The following is a 17939-nucleotide window of genomic DNA, read 5'->3' as shown; positions in this document are numbered from 1 at the left end:
TTGTCTCGAGAAGCACACCAGTAATGTGTTTTTCTAAGGCATTATAGAAGCTATTTAAATGTCCTAATTGAACTAAGGCCGAACCCTGGCTTAATCTAAGCCCTGTTTGTGAAACCAGGCCAGAATGAGATATTATGACAAAACAAATTAATCTTTGAAAGTGTAATATTTCATCCAATATATTAAGACATACAGAGACATGAACATGTACTCCCTAACCGGAATTGCCCAATTAATGGGAGCTTTTTACTCTTATCCTTTAACCTGCAACTGTTTTCGACCATTTTACCGTTTTCTGTTCTCATAACAAACCAATACCTGTATGTTAATGAGCGTTAAAACTTTACGTTTTGATACAAAAATATTGTATCCTCAGATATAGTTATGTTAAACCAGCAAAGAGCAGTTTCAGCTGCAGCACTAAACCCTATACTGCACCTCTACCTGAGAGAGAGAGAGAGAGAGAGAGAGAGAGAGAGAGAGAGAGAGAGAGAGCTATCGAGCGCGCGCTCTAAGTGCAGGTTTCTGGGTTGGCAGCAGAGCGCGCGAATAGAGCGTGGCACGCGGAATATTGGCCAAAAATTTAATTACCGGGAACTCAAACATCAGGAGACTCTCTGGGGGAAGCGATCAAGAACGCCACCCTTCATACACCTATTTCTCTGAATCGCTCAAATTATCCGGTAAGTCTTCGTGGTTACATCAATTCAACCTATAAGGGTTGTCGCTGAATGCGTATATTTGTTTCCCCTTACTGGTTTTACCCAACGCTTTACGTTTAAAAAACCGGGTCGCTATTTTTCTTTTCTGAAGCAAATTCACCTGTGACACCACCTGTAACTAAAACTAGCGGACTGCACAACTCTTTCAACAACTTTAAGAGGTTCCGCGCACACAAAAGTATGCTTACATCAAACCTAAATCATCATTGCGTATGTTGTGCGCAAGTGGACACTGCTGTTTCTTTCTTTCGTTCGTTATTTCTTGACAGAAAAAGTTCTGTAATTCATCAGTTCATCCTCAGTTGATTTCTTTAATGAATGTTAATTAGAAGTTGATCCCACCGTGCAGTAGCCTAGACTCTAAGTGAGTTTGAACCTTTTTACTAGATGACAAAAGTGCAATTTTGGAATGTTTAGAATTCTGTGTGGTATTGGCCAACAATGTGATATGTAATTTGTTAAACCAAGTAAATTCTTACAGGTAATACATTTTGTATGGATGCAATTGCTTAATAGATTTGAAATTTTGCTTTTTAATTTTTTTTGCAGTCCATGGCACCACGTTGCCCAATGCTGCACATAATGACATTTTGAGGGTTTTGTTTCAGCGTCTGTAACAACATCTGTGTTTTTGTTCTATATATCTCAAACGTAAGTCCCATATTTATGCTCTGATTAAAGTGGCTAATACGTATGTATATACTTAAATTGTGTAAATTAGTGTAAAGTACAGAGAGTACTGCTGTTACAACCTAGCACATTACTCTACATTACTTTTTTACTTTATTGTGGTGATTTGATACAATATTTATTCATCTTTGTTAATATTAGTTAATAAAAATACAGCTGTTCGTTGTTTGTGCATGTTAGTTCACAGTGCATTAGCGAATGTTAACAAATATTGATTTTATTAACATATTAGTAAATGTTGAAATTAACTAAGATTAATAAATGCTGAAGAAGTATTGTTCCATCTTAGTTCATTTTAACTATTAATGTTAACTGAGAACCTTATTTTTAAGTGTTACCCATTTATTTAATTCATAAATGTGAACAAATAGGAGACATTTTATAATGCAAACCAGATAAATAACCTGGTAACTTTAATGACAGACAGTGTGTGTGTGTGTGTGTGTGTGTGTGTGTGTGTGTGGTGCGGTGCATAACCAATACGCTACTTTGTCTTGTCTTGTGTTGTCTTGGAGTAAAAAAAAAAAAAAAACTTGTGTGTCCACTGTCCAAACAATAGAAGGTGTTCCAACTTCCAACCTTCCCCATCTGGTCAGGCATGATATTTTTAAATCTGCAGATTCATAGCTTTTGTAGATGTTATATGTTAAATTATAAGATAACTTGCTTATTCAAATGATACTAGTTCTGTCATTTAAAATTCACTAATATGGTTACAATAAACCAGGCATTTCATTTTATTTCCCTACTTTCAAGAACGTTAAATTATATAATCCTTTATGTTTTGGTGGCCATGTATGATTTAATCTTTGTAGCTCATTTCTAATTGGTATATATGTATGTGTGTGTGAGTGTGTGCAACAATGGACTGTTGTGCACTTCTCCCCATAGACTTCAATTGTGAGTCCATAATTGTCAACATTTAATGTTTATCAGGTTTTTTTTTTTCTGTGGTAATGGAGCTTAACTTGTATTTAACCTAGGATATTTCTTTTAAACACTCTCAACCTGTAATTTAGTGGTCACAGTATTGCTTGAGGGGCAATTATTTCTTATGTAACAGTCAATGATTGTTGCACTAGTTGTTTAGTTGTTGCATTCTGGCTTTTTTTATTCATGAAAGAGGAGATAAATAGTATGAATCTTGTTTTTGTTGTAAAATTTGTTAAGTTTGTATTGTGTGTCCACCTCTTGTTTGTTTTTTTGTCACTGTTGTTTTCTGACAATTTTATCTGTATCCATCTGCTCAAAGGAGTCCATCTGCTAGATTTGATGGATGTTATGGCACCAATAGATAGAATAGCATAACTGACCTTGCTCTCTGTGGCTCCCATAGAAGACGAGCACAAAGCAGCCCGGACACCGTGTTTGTGTCTGTACAGTATGTGTGTGTGAATGCAACCCACGGGCTAAAACACCCACCACCTCTGATCAAAACACCATCCTGTTCTCCAGAGCTCTTAGCAGGGCCCGTCATCCCTTTATATAACATAACACCTGGCCCACCTCCACCCCCAGCCAACACCCGCACTGCACCAAAGGTGATGAACAAGAGCACACCCTCCCCCTCCCCACTACAGTTTTCCTAAAACTGAATCAAAACAAAACACTTTTATAATAGCGGACCACTGGCCACAGTAGTTATAGTTTTTAGCCAGAACTTTCTATCTTTTCTCAACAACCTGTTGATCAGTGTCTCAGGCGGAGGTTGCCAAAAAATATAACCAAACTAAATATAATCCAGTGACTAGGTATTTTCAATGAGCTCTTTTCCACCATTCAAGTGCCTGTTGCAGAAATATTACTGCTCAGAGTTTTAGCTATTTCTTACTGTTTTTTTAACATAACGTTTCATAAACTACCATTAAAAAATTAGGGTATATATATATATATATATATATATATATATATATATATATATATATATATATATATATATAAATATTTTTATTCATCAAGTGTGTGTAAAATTGTGACAGAAAAGACATGTAAAATGTTACTAAATATTTCAATTTCAAATACCTGGCATTCTTTTGAACTTTTTTCATCCTAAATTTTTTTAATTTTTTTTATTGTTAATAATAAGAATGTTTCTTGAGCACCAAATCAGCATATTAATGATTTCTGTTGAATCATGCGACACTGAAGACTGGAGAAATTGCTGCTGAAAATTCAGCTTTGCCTTACAATAACAATTACATTATACATTGATATATAAAACAATGAAACATACATTGAATATAAAATATATAAAATTAGAAAACAGTTATTTTAGATTGTAATAATTTTTCACAATATTATATTACTGTTTTTTGCTGTATTTTGAATCAAATAAATGTAACCTTGGTGAGCATAATTCTTCTTTCAAAAATATAAAAAATCTTACAAACCCCGGCCCAAACTTTTTAACGTTCATGTGTGTGTAATTTTGTGGAAAACAGAAAACCATTGGCTACATCTGAAATTGCATTCTTCCCTACTATATAGTATTGGGTGAAAAACAGTATGTTACAAAAGAAGTATGTCCGAATTCACAGTACTCATTAAAGAGTAGTCGAAAGTACACAGATTACCTTCTACTTCCGGTGAGATTCTGAAGTGTGCATATGATGGACACTTTACTATCCCATGAGGCCATGGGAGAGGCCTGTGAATGGCAGTGAAGCGACACAACTGACGCTGGTAGGCCAGGTGATAATGACCACATGCCGAATGTAATATGTCCAGATTACATTCATATACACATATTAATACTATATAGAACATACTTTTTTAGTGGTGTTTTAGTTGTGTTTTTGGATGTAGCAATTGTTTACAGGTGCATTATGTAATAATGACATTTAGTGGTTGAAGTGGGTCCTACTGTCAAAATTAGAAATATTGGAGAGAGCTGTTTCCGCCTCAGACTTGATGCTTAGGCGGGTTGCCAGTTTGAGGACACGCAACAGGAACGAGCACAGTTGACAATGGAAGACGCTGAGCATTACATTGTAAGTTAATGTGTGTTACACACAATTTAATATGCCTCTGTCTGGTCATAGAGCTTTTTAGATGGATGGTGAGGCTTTTTAGTCAGGTATAGCAATCTCAGACCCAGTTCATTTGCTGGCTTCCATGGCTACAATAATCTGTGTTTTCCTCCAACTGGCATCCAGGGGTGTCGAAATACTATGGAGTAAATTGGCAGTGGGCGGGATCACACAGACCAAAACAAAAACGTACTCGGTTACTAACGTAACCTCGGTTCTCTCTAGAGAGGAAACGAGTACTGCGTAATATCTTACGCTAGGGGAAATCTCTTTTCCGCGAGATACTGAAGCCAAAAAATTATCCTTAATTTTGAAATAATGTAAAACGCGTTGCGGCAGCATGCAGACATAGGCGAGACAGCTCGCGCGCCTATTGGCTGCCCTGCGGCAACTGCAGCAGCCTATCGATAAGGCCCTATCGTGACGTCATCACCAATGGGGGCGCTTCGCGCCCCATACGTCACGTCCCGCCGAAACGGGCGTGGCCTGGGGCTATAAATATAGCATCGAAAGGCTAGCTTACCGGTTTTTCATCGCCGGAGCGAACCGGAGCGTGCGCAGGCACGGCAAGATACGCAGTACTCGTTTCCTCTCTAGAGAGAACCGAGGTTACGTTAGTAACCGAGTACGTTCTCTTACGAGAGGTACTCTCGTACTGCGTAATATCTTACGCTAGGGGAAACAGTGTAAAACGCCGTGCATGCTATGATCCAGCACCAAAGTCCCAAGGGCAGGTGCCCGGGCTCATGTAGTACATGATCATAAGTGACTCACAGAGAGCCCAGGAAGAGTGGCTAGAATAGCATCATTCCTGTAATGCAGCATCCTATAAGAACAGTTATAGTGATGGTATTTACTCAGTCAGGGCGACCCCGGCCTGGACTGATGAATATAGTGGGTCTTACACATTGCCCATAGAGCTGCGCGATCTAAACGAGCGTTGCTCGCGCTATTTTGGTATTCTGGGCCGGACGTACTCGGGGCAGACAGTACCGATTTCTAGACTGAAAGCAGCTTAGCTTGCAGAGCGGGAACCTCTAGGTTATAAAACCTTATAAATGTAGACGGGGAGGCCCAGCCTGCCGCCATACAGATATCTTGCAAGGCAATCCCACTAGACCAAGCCCACGACGAGGCCACGCCTCTCGTGGAGTGCGCTCTGACACCCAATGGGCACTGCAAGCCCTTAGAGGTGTAAGCCAGCGCTATAGCATCGACTATCCATCTGGATAGGCTCTGTTTCGAAACGGCGAGTCCCTTAGAACGTCCGTAGAGTGAAACAAAGAGCTGCTCCGTCTGTCTGAAAACAGACGTGCGGGACACATAAGCCCTTAGCGCCCTGACTGGGCAAAGGAAGCTGGCGTCCTTCTCCTCGTTAGAGACCGGCAGGGCAGACAGGGAAATTACCTGGGCCCTGAACGGTGTATTGAGGGATTTAGGGACGTACCCGTGCCTTGGTTTGAGTATGACTTTCGAGTCATTTGGCCCAAACTCCATACACGTCGCGCTCACTGAGAGCGCTTGTAAGTCCCCTATGCGCTTCACTGAAGCGAGAGCCAGAAGAAACACCGTTTTGAAAGACAAGTGTTTGATATCTACTGACTGGATAGGCTCAAATGGGGCACCCTTCATGGCCTCCAAGACCGTAGAAAGGTCCCATATGGGGACTGAGGGAGGTCTGGGAGGATTTAACCTCTTAGCTCCTCTAAGGAACCGAATGACCAGATCGTTCCTTCCTAGTGACTGACCAAGCGTTGGTTTGGAAAACGCTGCTATAGCCGCCACATAGACTTTGAGCGTGGATGGGGCTCTGCCTTCATCCAGTAGCTCTTGTAGGAAGGAGAGAACCTCCGTCACTCCACAGTCCAGGGGTGAAAAGCCGCGTGCTGTGCACCAGCTGGAGAACACTGACCATTTTGAGGAATAGAGCCGTCTCGTAGAGGGAGCTCTAGCCTGCATGATCGTGTTTAACACTCCCTCTGGGATATCAGAGGGTACCCGTTGATGGCCCACGCATGTAGGGACCAAAGCTCCGGGCGAGGATGCCAGATCGAGCCCCTGGCTTGAGAGAGGAGGTCCCTCCTCACTGGTATTGGCCATGGGGCAGTGCTCGTCAGCTGCATAAGAACTGGGAACCAAGCCTGGTTCTTCCAGAACGGAGCAACCAGTAACACTGAGCATCTGCTTTCCCTGATCCGCTCTAATACCTGAGGTAGGAGCGTGATGGGGGGAAAGGCATAGAGCGGGCAGCGGGGCCAGACGTGGGCCAGCGCATCCCTGCTCTTTGAGAAAAATTCCGGGCAGTGAGCGTTTTCTTGAGACGCAAACAGGTCTATCTTTGCTCTGCCGAATGTCTGCCACAGCAGTTGGACTGTCTGCGGATGCAGTGACCATTCTCCTGCTGGAACATTGTTCCTGGACAGTCTGTCTGGTCCCACATTCAGGTGGCCAGGCACATGCGCTGCTCTGAGCGAGCGCAAATTGTGCTGAGCCCATACCAGGAGGCGTTTCGCTAACCTGTATAGGTTTCGGGATGTGATGCCTCCCTGGCGATTTATGTAGGCTACCACTGACATGTTGTCCGAGCGGACCAAGACGTGGTGTCCTGCTATTTGGGGACGAAAGCGCCTCAGCGCGTTGTCGACTGCCATCATTTCCAGGCAGTTTATGTGCAGAAGCTTTTCCCGTTCTGACCACTGGCCAAAAAACGGTCTGCCCTCGAGCAGTGCTCCCCATCCCGAGGTGGAGGCGTCCGTGGACACCACCTTCACACTCGAGGAAGTCCCCAGGCTTACACCTGACTGGTACCAGTCGGTCGCTCTCCAGGGTATCAGTGCTGAGACGCATTCCTGATCGACCTTGAGACGAAAGAGACCTGAAGTCCATGCTCGACGCGGTACTTGCGCTTGTAGCCAGAACTGCAGTGGGCGCATGCGAAGCAGACCCAGCTGGAGAACTGTGGATGCTGCTGCCATGAGACCGAGCATCCTTTGAAACTTCTTTAGCGGGACTATAGTGCCGCGGCGGAAGGTTTCTGTCATGCGCTGAATAGTCAATCTGCGCTGTAGCGATATTTGAGCTGTCATTGACAGCGAGTCCAGTTCTGTGCCCAGGAAAGATATTCTCTGACTGGGAGACAGTGAACTTTTCGCCCAGTTGACTTTGAGACCCAGATTCTCGAGATGTTCGAGTAAAATGGTTCTGTGTTCTATGAGCTCCGTATGTGACTGAGCTAGAACCAGCCAATCGTCCAAGTAGTTCAAAACTCGCATTCCCCGAAGTTTCAGGGGAGCGAGGGCTGCGTCCATGCACTTCGTGAATGTACGGGGTGCTAGGGACAGGCCAAACGGTAGGACTGTGTATTGATAAGCCTGGCCCTCGAAGGCGAATCTCAAAAATTGCCTGTGACGTGACGCTATTTGTATTTGGAAATACGCGTCTTTCAGATCTATTGACACAAACCAGTCCCCGTGGCGAATTTGCGCGAGGATTTTCTTGGTTGTGAGCATTCTGAACCTGCGTTTTGAAAGCGCTACGTTCAGTTGTCTTAGATCTAGAATGGGTCTGAGACCCCCGTCTTTTTTCGGAACCAGAAAATATCTGCTGTATAGCCCCCCTTCGCTCTGAGCTTGAGATAAAGGCTCTATTGCCCCTTTGCTCAACAGCTTCGCAATTTCGGTACGAAGTACACTTGCTACTTCCTTTTCTACCGTGGTTTCGACTCGCACCGCACAACGGCGGGGACGTCGAGCGAACTGTAGCGAATAGCCTCTTTTTATAATGTTCAGCACCCATTCTGATACACCGGGAAGCTTTGCCCACGCATGTGCGTGCATAGCTAAGGGTTGAATGAGATTGGAGCTCTGGTCGTGACATAGTGGCGACCGGGGAGCTTCGGTATGCTGTATTATAGACACCGCATTTGCAGCGCTCGAGGCGGGGAGTGTTTTGATCACAGCGGGCGGTTCGCCCGCGCTCGGCTCTCTCACGGCAGGTAGCTGAGAGACGGCGAGCGTGGGGGAAACCGAGGGATTCGTCATGTCTGTGAGTGAATGTGGGCGCAGGACAGCGGGCACATTTGCACTGAAAACACCATCGACCTGAGTCGGTTGTATGTGTGTTGGTTTCGTTTTTACAGAAACCAAGAGACATGCAGCGTGTAGTGTTTGTGGGCACTGGGACGTGGGCACGTTCACTACATTCTGTGCGCAATCGACATGAGTCGATTTTATGTGCGCGAGCCCTGTGGGGCGGGCTGTGTCTGTGTGTAGGAATGGGCACTGGGCAGTGGGCATTTTTACTACACTCATAACACCGTCGGCCGTGGCCGGAATACCAGAAAATACGCTCTTTACAGGATTTATCTGGGTCGCCGTGAAAACGGCGTTTGTGTACAGGCAAGCGGGTAATGCAACCGACTTGTTTACTGCAGAGTACACTGGAACAGTCGCATGTAATGGAACTGGACGAGCGGGAAGTTTTGGTGGAAACCCGGCCGCAGCGGGGCTTGAACACCGTCGTTTTCCTAAGCTGGCTAGGAAGACTTTGAGGCCTCGGGCTTCATCTCAACCTTCGGCCGAGTCCCACGCTGTGGGGGGCGGCGGCCGGCAGAGCGAGAGCGTGGTCTCTGGTCCCGGGCCTGTCGACGCTGTGAAGCGGCGGCGGGGGGCGGTGGCTGCGAGCTGCGAGCAGACGGCTGTTTAGAGCGGCCTGATGCGGAGCTAGAGCGCTTTGGCAAAAAGTGCTTCATGGCCTGCGACGTCTTTTGTACCTCAGCGAATCTGTCCGCGAAATCTTTGACGGACGATCCAAAGAGGCCAGTAGCAGAAACGGGGGCGTCGAGGAACACAGAGCGCTCCGAGTCCGGCATTTCTGAAAGCGTCAGCCAGAGGTGTCTCTCAGCAACGGTGAGAGAGGCCATGTTCCGCCCTATGGCCTGTGCAGCGGATTTCGTAGCGCGGAGTGCGAGGTCCGTAGCGCTCCTTAAATCCGCCACGTTGATTGCTTCCGTGCCTTCCTCGTCCAGCTTTCGGAGAAGGTTAGCTTGGAAGATCTGGAGAGTGGCCATAGTGTGTAGCGCTGATGCAGCCTGCCCAGCGGCGGTGTAAGCGCGACTGTGCAGGGTGGAAGTAGCGCGGCAGGCTTTTGAAGGTAGCGCCGTCTTAGTCCGCCGTCCAGCAGAGGGCGGGCAAAGATGGGCTGCTACCGCCTCCTCCACTAGAGGGAGAGCGAGGTATCCTCTGTCTTTGGCACCGTCCACCACGGAGAATGCCGCCGAAGCAGAGGAACGTAGCCTGGCTGAAAAAGGGGCGCTCCAAGACTTTGCCAGTTCTTCATGAAGCTCAGGAAGAAACGGGGCGGGTCTTGAGGGCGTGGAAACGCGGTCCCCTTGCAGAAAACAGCCGTCCAGACGGTTGCGTGTAGGCTCGGCGGGCGCGGACCACTCGAGGCCGAGGCTCTCTGTGGCCTGTGTGAGCAGACGCATCAGCTCAGCTTCAATGCTGGCCCGTTTTCCTGACGACTCGCGGGCAGAAGAAGGGGCGAGGTCCACAGAGCTCGCCCAATCCTCGCTGTCCGAAGCCAGGATAGAGCAGTTGTCCTCCTCGAAAACTGCCGCTTCTTCCTTGTCATCTCCGGCGGAAGCGGCGGCCAGCGGCGGCCACTGTCCGGGAGTGAGAGACTCGAGAGAAGCAGACGGCGAAGCTGGCAGGCGCACCGGCGAGCTTTTCTCGGTGGGAGGCTCAGGGATCCGCTGAGCACGGCGCTTTTTACGGCGCGGCGTCGAAGCGGGGGGTGCAGGCTCGTGGAAAGTTGCCATGCGAGTCCTCAGAGTCGCCATAGGCATAAGCTCGCAGTGAGGGCATCCGCCGTCAGCGAGCGCTAGAGCCGCATGTCCTTCACCCAGGCAGGAAACGCAGATGACATGGCGGTCCCCGTCGCTGAGTGGGGCTCGGCACGAGCCACAGGATGGACGAGACATCTTGAAAAAGACGCTCTGCTCTTTTAGAAAGGGAGTGTGAGTCGCGGCGGCGAACACACACAATGCAATGAAAGGATATAACGCCGGATAGCGTAGCAGGAACGGTGGTTGAAGGCGGCGCGGCCAGCGACTCCAGGTACCGAACTCGTCCCGCTGAAATGCTGTTTCCACGGCGCGGCTTCTTCTCTCTGGATCCAGCGATGCGTGAGCTCCGCTGAAGAGATGAAAAATCGGTAAGCTAGCCTTTCGATGCTATATTTATAGCCCCAGGCCACGCCCGTTTCGGCGGGACGTGACGTATGGGGCGCGAAGCGCCCCCATTGGTGATGACGTCACGATAGGGCCTTATCGATAGGCTGCTGCAGTTGCCGCAGGGCAGCCAATAGGCGCGCGAGCTGTCTCGCCTATGTCTGCATGCTGCCGCAACGCGTTTTACATTATTTCAAAATTAAGGATAATTTTTTGGCTTCAGTATCTCGCGGAAAAGAGATTTCCCCTAGCGTAAGATATTACGCAGTACGAGAGTACCTCTCGTAAGAGAACAGACATTCCGACACGGAACAGAACACACAATTCAAAATAGAATAACTGGCTGTAGCATTGTGTTTCTTAGAAAGAAGTAGGCTATGTGAACTTAGAATGTTTCCTAAGTATCTGCAAACATATTATGTTTTTTTTTATGCTTTAATAGTCGAAAAACATTACATACAGCACCTTTGATTTTTTTTTACAAGATTCCAATAATCATGGAATGCTTGGAAGTATCACGGTATTTTAAATTTTGATTTCCAGGCATGGAAAAGTCATTGAAATGGACAAAATTAAGAATTATTAAAATATAAATAGTGATTAAAATTTTATTCTAAAACCCCTAAGCTCTAAAATATTTAATTGACTAAAACGTTTCGTAAGTGCAGTCTTTCTAATTCTTGAAATCTGAATCTAATTAAAAATTAAAAAAATTTGACATTAGTCTTTTTTCATAAGGCTTTATGTAAAAGCATAGGTTGTATTTAAAATATATATGAATAGTGCCAAATATCTTTCCAGAATGCATCAGTCAATCTGCTATATTATCTGCTAGCTACAGCATGCTTGCATTGAAAGTAATAAATATGTAGAAAATGAAATAGAAATACATTTTTAATTGTGAATGATGGTCAGATGTGTCTAAACCTGTATTTTTAAAGGTCTCCTGAAATCAAAATTTAAGTTTTTTTGGCTCTTAGGATGAATATGTTAGCTGCAATGTTATAAATAAGCTGGTGTGTTCCAAAACAATGACAAAATTCGCATTTAGGAGATATAAGCATTCAAAACTTACAGTCTCTCACTTCCGCTAAAATAGATCACGGATTTTTATGACGTTACCGCGGACTACAGCTTCTCATCGCGTCTTCTGTCCAACCAAATGCTGTCTAGAATCTGAAGCGTCCCTCCCCCTATGCTATAAATACCACCTGGCCAAAGCGACCGTGGCTGTACCTGACTGTACGTTCAGCAGTAAATGCATGCTCAGTGTCAGCTGCTCGTGCTCATCAGTTCCACTGTCGGAGTTACTGGAGTAACATATACTCCGGGATGTTGTTTATTTAGAGTCGGAGTGATTGTCAGGCACGTCTGAAAGCGAGTAACTTTAGAAAACTGGATCAGCGCTGACTCTTTTTTTTGAATGATTCAGTTCGATTTGGTGAACTGGTTCGACCGGTTCACAAAAAAAGAACCGGTTCAAAAAAAACGATTCGTTCACAAACTGAACATCACTACCGTTGTCTCGTAACAGAGCAATACGGGTTGGAGATGTGTGTTCGGTTGCTCAAGCGCTCAAGTTTTATTCCATTTTCAGAATGAAATGGCTAGAATTTATTCCCACCTCTAACGTTACTATTGAATCCAAGGTATCAGTGCTCGGTTTCGTTTCCATGGTGCTGTCAAGTATGACTGCAGTCTGTGTGGTAAACTAAACGCTATTGGTTATTTGAAAAGGCGGAGGAGCCATTCAATATGTCCTGCCTTAGCTTCCTGTTTCAGTGGAAATTACGTCAACGCATCATACAAAGCTGCGCGTTTCAAGCATGGTTTCAAGGCACTTCAGTGGGCCTTTAAAGCTACACTGTGTGATTTTTTTTTTTTTTTTATTCTTAGCAAAAAACACTTAGTTCTTTCAAAAATATATGTGCTCATTAATGTATATTTACTTCTTTCAAGTAATAAAGTAAGTTTATAATCTGCCATTGAAAGTACATAAGGGTGAGGGGTTCGAATGCCAGTCGCCATGTTGCCCCTCCATCTTGAAACTACATTAGCCAAAGAGGGACATAAATTCAAGCTTCGCCTTTCGCGCTTTACACTCAGAGACGAATGCGAGGGGGAGATTACTCGCGACTGCCGGCAGATTTGAAAGATTGCTGATGGAGGATCACGCCTATTTTCGAGGACATGTAGCAGAGTCGCCAAGGTAGCGAAAGAGAGAATTAAAACGTCAACGCGACAGGCAAATCAGCAAGACCAAAGTCAATACTGGAGTAACTTTTCTCAGATGGAAAGAGCTCATGAGGAGCAAAGATTTTAAAACGGACGCCGAAGTTGCCTGCTTTCTTCTTGACAGGTAATTCAGCCTATTTGTGTAAATTCAAAGTTTTATAGTTGCTTGTCTAACCATAGCCTGGTTGTGCATAACGCCAGAACGACCTCTAGTATAACTTGTGTTACTTTTCCTCACGTCAATGGTGAAAAAGTATTGTTTACCTTGTAACATAAATCTGTGCTGCGACGGATCACAGGTGATAGTTTTAAAGGCGCAATTGGATGAAGTCGAACTGGAAGCCATCTTAATCTTGGAATAATACGGCCACCGTAGGAGTTAAAACGCCCTCGAAATTGAAAGGAAAGGAACAGAAACTAATATTCACTGGGTAGTCATATACAATATCACCGCTAGATGAGGGAAAATATCACACAGTGTAGCTTTAAGCAGCAGAACTGTTATAACCTGATTTAGTCTTAATTACCTACTCAACACATGACTATATCTATGAAATCAGTGCTCAAAACAGTGTCACTATTGCCATAGCCGAGAAATTTGAGATCGCGAGATGCCGAGATCTCATCTGTTTTATTTCTGTCTAAATAGAAACCTCCAGTTGACACCAAATTCCCTGGAGCAGCTTCTACAGATATAAAATAAGAGGATGATTATCAGTGTGTCTGTGTGTGAATGAGAGAAGAGAGATTGGAGTAAAAAATTACAGAAGAAAAATAATAGGACTGAATCTACAGTTTCTGAGTTTTATTGGGGCCCATAAAACTCAGCATCACACATGACACATGCCCTCATGACCTAGATTAATGCCCCCAAGAGTATCTCAATCTGTCCTGTCTCCTGACAGAAAAGACACTGATTTCAAAACTGATAACTTTATTTACCATGAATATAAGATGCAATCAACTGTGTCTGTCAATTTTACATTTACATGTTATTTTATGCATAAACTACATATAAAATACAATAATTTTCACTTCTCTGGTTAAGTATATTACTCTGCTAGCTTCAGAGAGTGACTGTGATTTGACTGTCTGTCCAAACTCAAATATAAATGGGAATTTAAAATGGAGATGTTAATTAATATTTCACCCACCCCCTCATTTCACATAGTCAACATTTCCATTACCATCTGGGGATGCATTAGTGCATGCAGGTCTAATGGATCTGGACTTATGGACATGGTTAATGGATTTGTTGGAGTCATTAGTTTCACACAAGTTCATGGGATATTAAAGCACCACAGCTGCGTAATATTTCCAGTAACATTAGATAATGGTTCTCTTGGAAAGTCTAGCCTATTTATTTTAGTTTTAACATTAGCTCGAGTCCAATTTAATTAAATGTTCAGTAGGGTTTCACTGATCACAATATCTTTCTTTTTTTTTTTATTGAGTGTTGATCTTCATTCTTTTGAGAAGATTGAGGGTTTTTGTCTTTGTAAACTGGGTCTGATATCGGTTTTTAATTCAGATTTAATTGTCTCTTTTTAGGTTAGCTGTAGGTTTAGCTGTTACAGTTTTTTGAAAACAATGGTTTGGGTTAGCAGTGAGAATATGGAAGCCCAGTGGTGTAATGTGGAAAGCTTGGAGGGATATGTTTTATTAGATTGCCAGCATTCAGGAAATATTGTTTGCTGCTAACACACCCATCACTGATTCCCAAAACTATTTCCAACTCCGCAAGAGAGCAGTCTGATGCAAGACTTCCAAGGTAAAGCTTGAGAATTTGAGACTTCTCAGGAGAAGTGCTGTGGTTCTCTCACTGCAAGCTAATACTTGAAAAGCAGCCATAGAATAAAATAGAGCAACATCTTTGCTTTTATAGTCTGTTGGAATCCAGAAGCTATTGCTTTTCCCTCCTTTTTTGTTGCCTGGGAAACGGTGTTATCATGAGGCGGGTGCTTGTTGTTAAGTGATCCACCCTCAATGTTTTTCGGTGGAAGCATGCCCAGAACAGGCAGGAAATGAAGTTAACTGAGCAGCACTCTTTGTTCAGTGCAGTGGCATAACACATTTTTCTGCAGTCTGTGAAAAAAAATTTCTGGAAGTTATTGGTTAAAAAATAATCGAATAGCATTGTCTTCCTACTGACGTCACAAAACAAAACCCTTTTATGTTCCAACTTCTCCACTCCAGCTGCCAGTAAGATAATTTTTCATGATCCATTCGATTCCTGATGAATAACCATTTCATTTTATTTTACCCTGACACTTACAGATTTATTTAGAGGAAGTGTTGCATTGCTCATTGCTTCATTTAGTTTCTTCAACTAATAGTTTTATTATCTTTAGTCTCAGCCTCAGACGTCACACCCTCGGATTGTTGGCTGAACATCTGATGTATATGGCACACAAAATGGAAAACAGTTTGGGAGTTTCAAAGTCGTAATCTGATTGGTTGAATTCTCCAGAATTTCCGGGAGACGCGTGTGTCGCGTTCTTTAAAGGTCTGCCTGGAAACAAAGCCAAAGTTGTGACGCCAAACCTCCTTATGGAAGAAAAAAGCCATTGTGTTTACAACTGACAATGAGCACTTATTAAGATCAACTAAACTATGGATTTTGAAAAATATGCTGCGTTAAACTTGCATGACGTTTTTGAATTTATTGCACACCGGTCTGTTATTGGGGGGACATCGACTTTACATTTACACAGTTGATCCAAACCCATCTGTCACAGGACAGATCATAATCAAAGAGACTTGATTTGGGTCATAACTCAGTTGTGACAAAACATTTAGTAACTGCATTTTGCCTTTGTGTAACGGACGTAGGCCAGTAAGAGCTGTGCATGCTCGAAGCAGGTCAAGTTGGACCGATTACATTTGCACGGCAGAAAAGTACAGTGGGATTTATCGAACACTCTCAAAAGCCATCTCCCACACTGGTCAAGGACACAAATCTAAACTTTTTGGTCATATTCCAAGCATACCTTAGGGAGAGATTTTCGTGAGTCCTTAAATGTAGAATTGTGTTGTGCAGTGCTGCGCAAATGACCAGCTCCCCTCTTGAATCCACCAGCCCAACTGCTGCTGGCTTTACTCTAAAGCAGCCGCACTGTACTGTACCACTGCATTTATGTATGACTGTAACCAAGGCAACAAACAACATAAGGAACAGAATGGACAGATTAGCCGACTGGGTGTGAAGCAAATCCAGGGTTCTTAATACGCACAGAATCCCTCCAATTAGCCATTGCTCAGAGAGACCTTGCGGGTGTTTTTGGGAAAGGAAGGTTCTGACTGCAGCAGCTTGTGGCGTTGTGGAGGCATTAGACAGGTAAGATAAGATGCACTGCCCTCTTTGAAGGTTGTATTGTGCTCTTTGATGTTGTCTGTTAAGTCTCAGGAATGTTTTGACTCACACTCCATATGACCGTTTACACTACAAAAAGTACAGTTGTACGTTTTAATATGGATAAAATGTGTAGTTAATGTGTAGTGAGTTCTTTCATTTGTGTCAGAATTCTCCTTGTTGTAACATCAGAGGGAGACATTTTTTTTTTTTGTGCGTGTGTGTCTTGGTGCTGTACTAAGCCATCTGGCACCTACTGTTTCACCACAGCTTGATAAGATTCACCCTTTGAAGAGGCCTAAGAATCCTGCTGTCCGCTAGGCCTGTGGTGTCCATCTATAGAATCACCAGAAATCTGGTGTGTTGCGTTATTTAAGAGTCATGTGTAAGATATGACGTGTTTTTGACCAAATAGGAGGAATTCAGTTCTGAGAAGATTGATTTTAAATGTATCTAAGATTGATTTTATTTATTTTTTGCTTGTTAGTGTAGGTTATATTATTAGTGTACTTGGCAGAAAACATGGATTTACACTTCTAAATTTGGTCAGTTCAAAGTCGCACCTTCCTCAGATCACTTGCATTTAAGTCCCCCTGTAGTCAATAATTGAATCCCTTAAAACTCATCTTTGATCACCAAAATTACATATAAAAAAAAAAAAAGTCTTCATGCTTTAAAATAGCTTGAATGGAACTCTACACCCTTGCCTCATTTAGTATACGCGGTTCTATGAATATGCAAATTAGCCCCACCTCCACTCACTCACACCAGCTCAGAGATCTCGTTGACGATCACACGTTGACGTGATTGGTTACAAGGTAGTTTGTGACATCAGAAACACCAGTGATTTCAAACTGCGATTTTGAGACTGTCTTTGGTTCACTGCAGTTTTAAGGAGAAAATACTCAGCAATGGTGTGGACATGAATTTGCATATGGTTTGTCTTAAAGCATATTAAAAACACCACATACTGTAGACATGTAAACAACATTAAAAGCTTGATTTTCACCACAGGGGGACTTTAAGCATAATTTACCCACCTTCAGGTCTCATGATACTTTTTTATCTATTGTGGAACACAGGAGGAGATTTTATAAAAAATTATATTGATGATATATATGTTAGGGCTGGGCGATATGGCAAAAAATTCAATTTTACGAATGTTTTTGTAACATTCTCTTTATTTACTGGTTAAAAAAGGTTAAATTCCAAGTGCACGAAGTGATCAACATGGTGTAAATTTAAAACAAATGAATTGTTATTTGTTAAGTATCTCTGCACAAAATATGCATGAAATATGAAGGCAAATTTTGTACAAACTTATCTTAAACAGTGTCTCAAATCTCGTGTCTCACATCTTTTTCAGCGTCTCACCCATGAAACGGCATTCTAAAAACGTGGCACTCAAGTAAAAAAAAAAAGTTCAACTCACGTCTAATAACTTTTCCCATCCCACTGCCCACTGCAATTACACATTTCTCAGTGAACAGGTTTAAGATTAGTGATGTCTTCTACATTCATAGAGCGTCACACAAGAGCGTTTAATCAGGCGCGCCATCATGTGGTCGGATCATTTTCTTGTCTTAACTTTTAACATTTCTGAATTGTCAACATGTGTAATTGTAACGCTTGTTAACATTTTTATTCAAAACCACAATTTCTCGATTTAAAAAGAATAAAAT

General features: G+C 43.4%; 1 protein-coding gene across 3 annotated transcripts in view; it reads left to right on the top strand.

The window, feature by feature from the left end:
* Positions 1 to 490: 490 nt before the first annotated feature.
* Positions 491 to 17939, top strand: part of camkva (CaM kinase-like vesicle-associated a) — a 33664-nt gene continuing 16215 nt past the window's right edge. The window contains exon 1 of one of the 3 annotated variants that reach the window (XM_082190326.1): positions 491 to 683. The gene's annotated coding sequence lies outside the window, so the exon portion shown is untranslated. Of the gene's footprint in view, positions 684 to 16077; positions 16243 to 17939 lie in introns of those variants that run through there. The other 2 variants (XM_082190324.1, XM_082190325.1) reach the window with 2 other exon arrangements.

The sequence above is a fragment of the Leuciscus leuciscus genome (assembly GCF_965113295.1).
Source record: "Leuciscus leuciscus genome assembly, chromosome: 14".
Taxonomy (NCBI): domain Eukaryota; kingdom Metazoa; phylum Chordata; class Actinopteri; order Cypriniformes; family Leuciscidae; genus Leuciscus; species Leuciscus leuciscus.
Note: the sequence above shows the minus strand (reverse complement) of the source record. Positions and strands in the feature narration are given on the sequence as shown.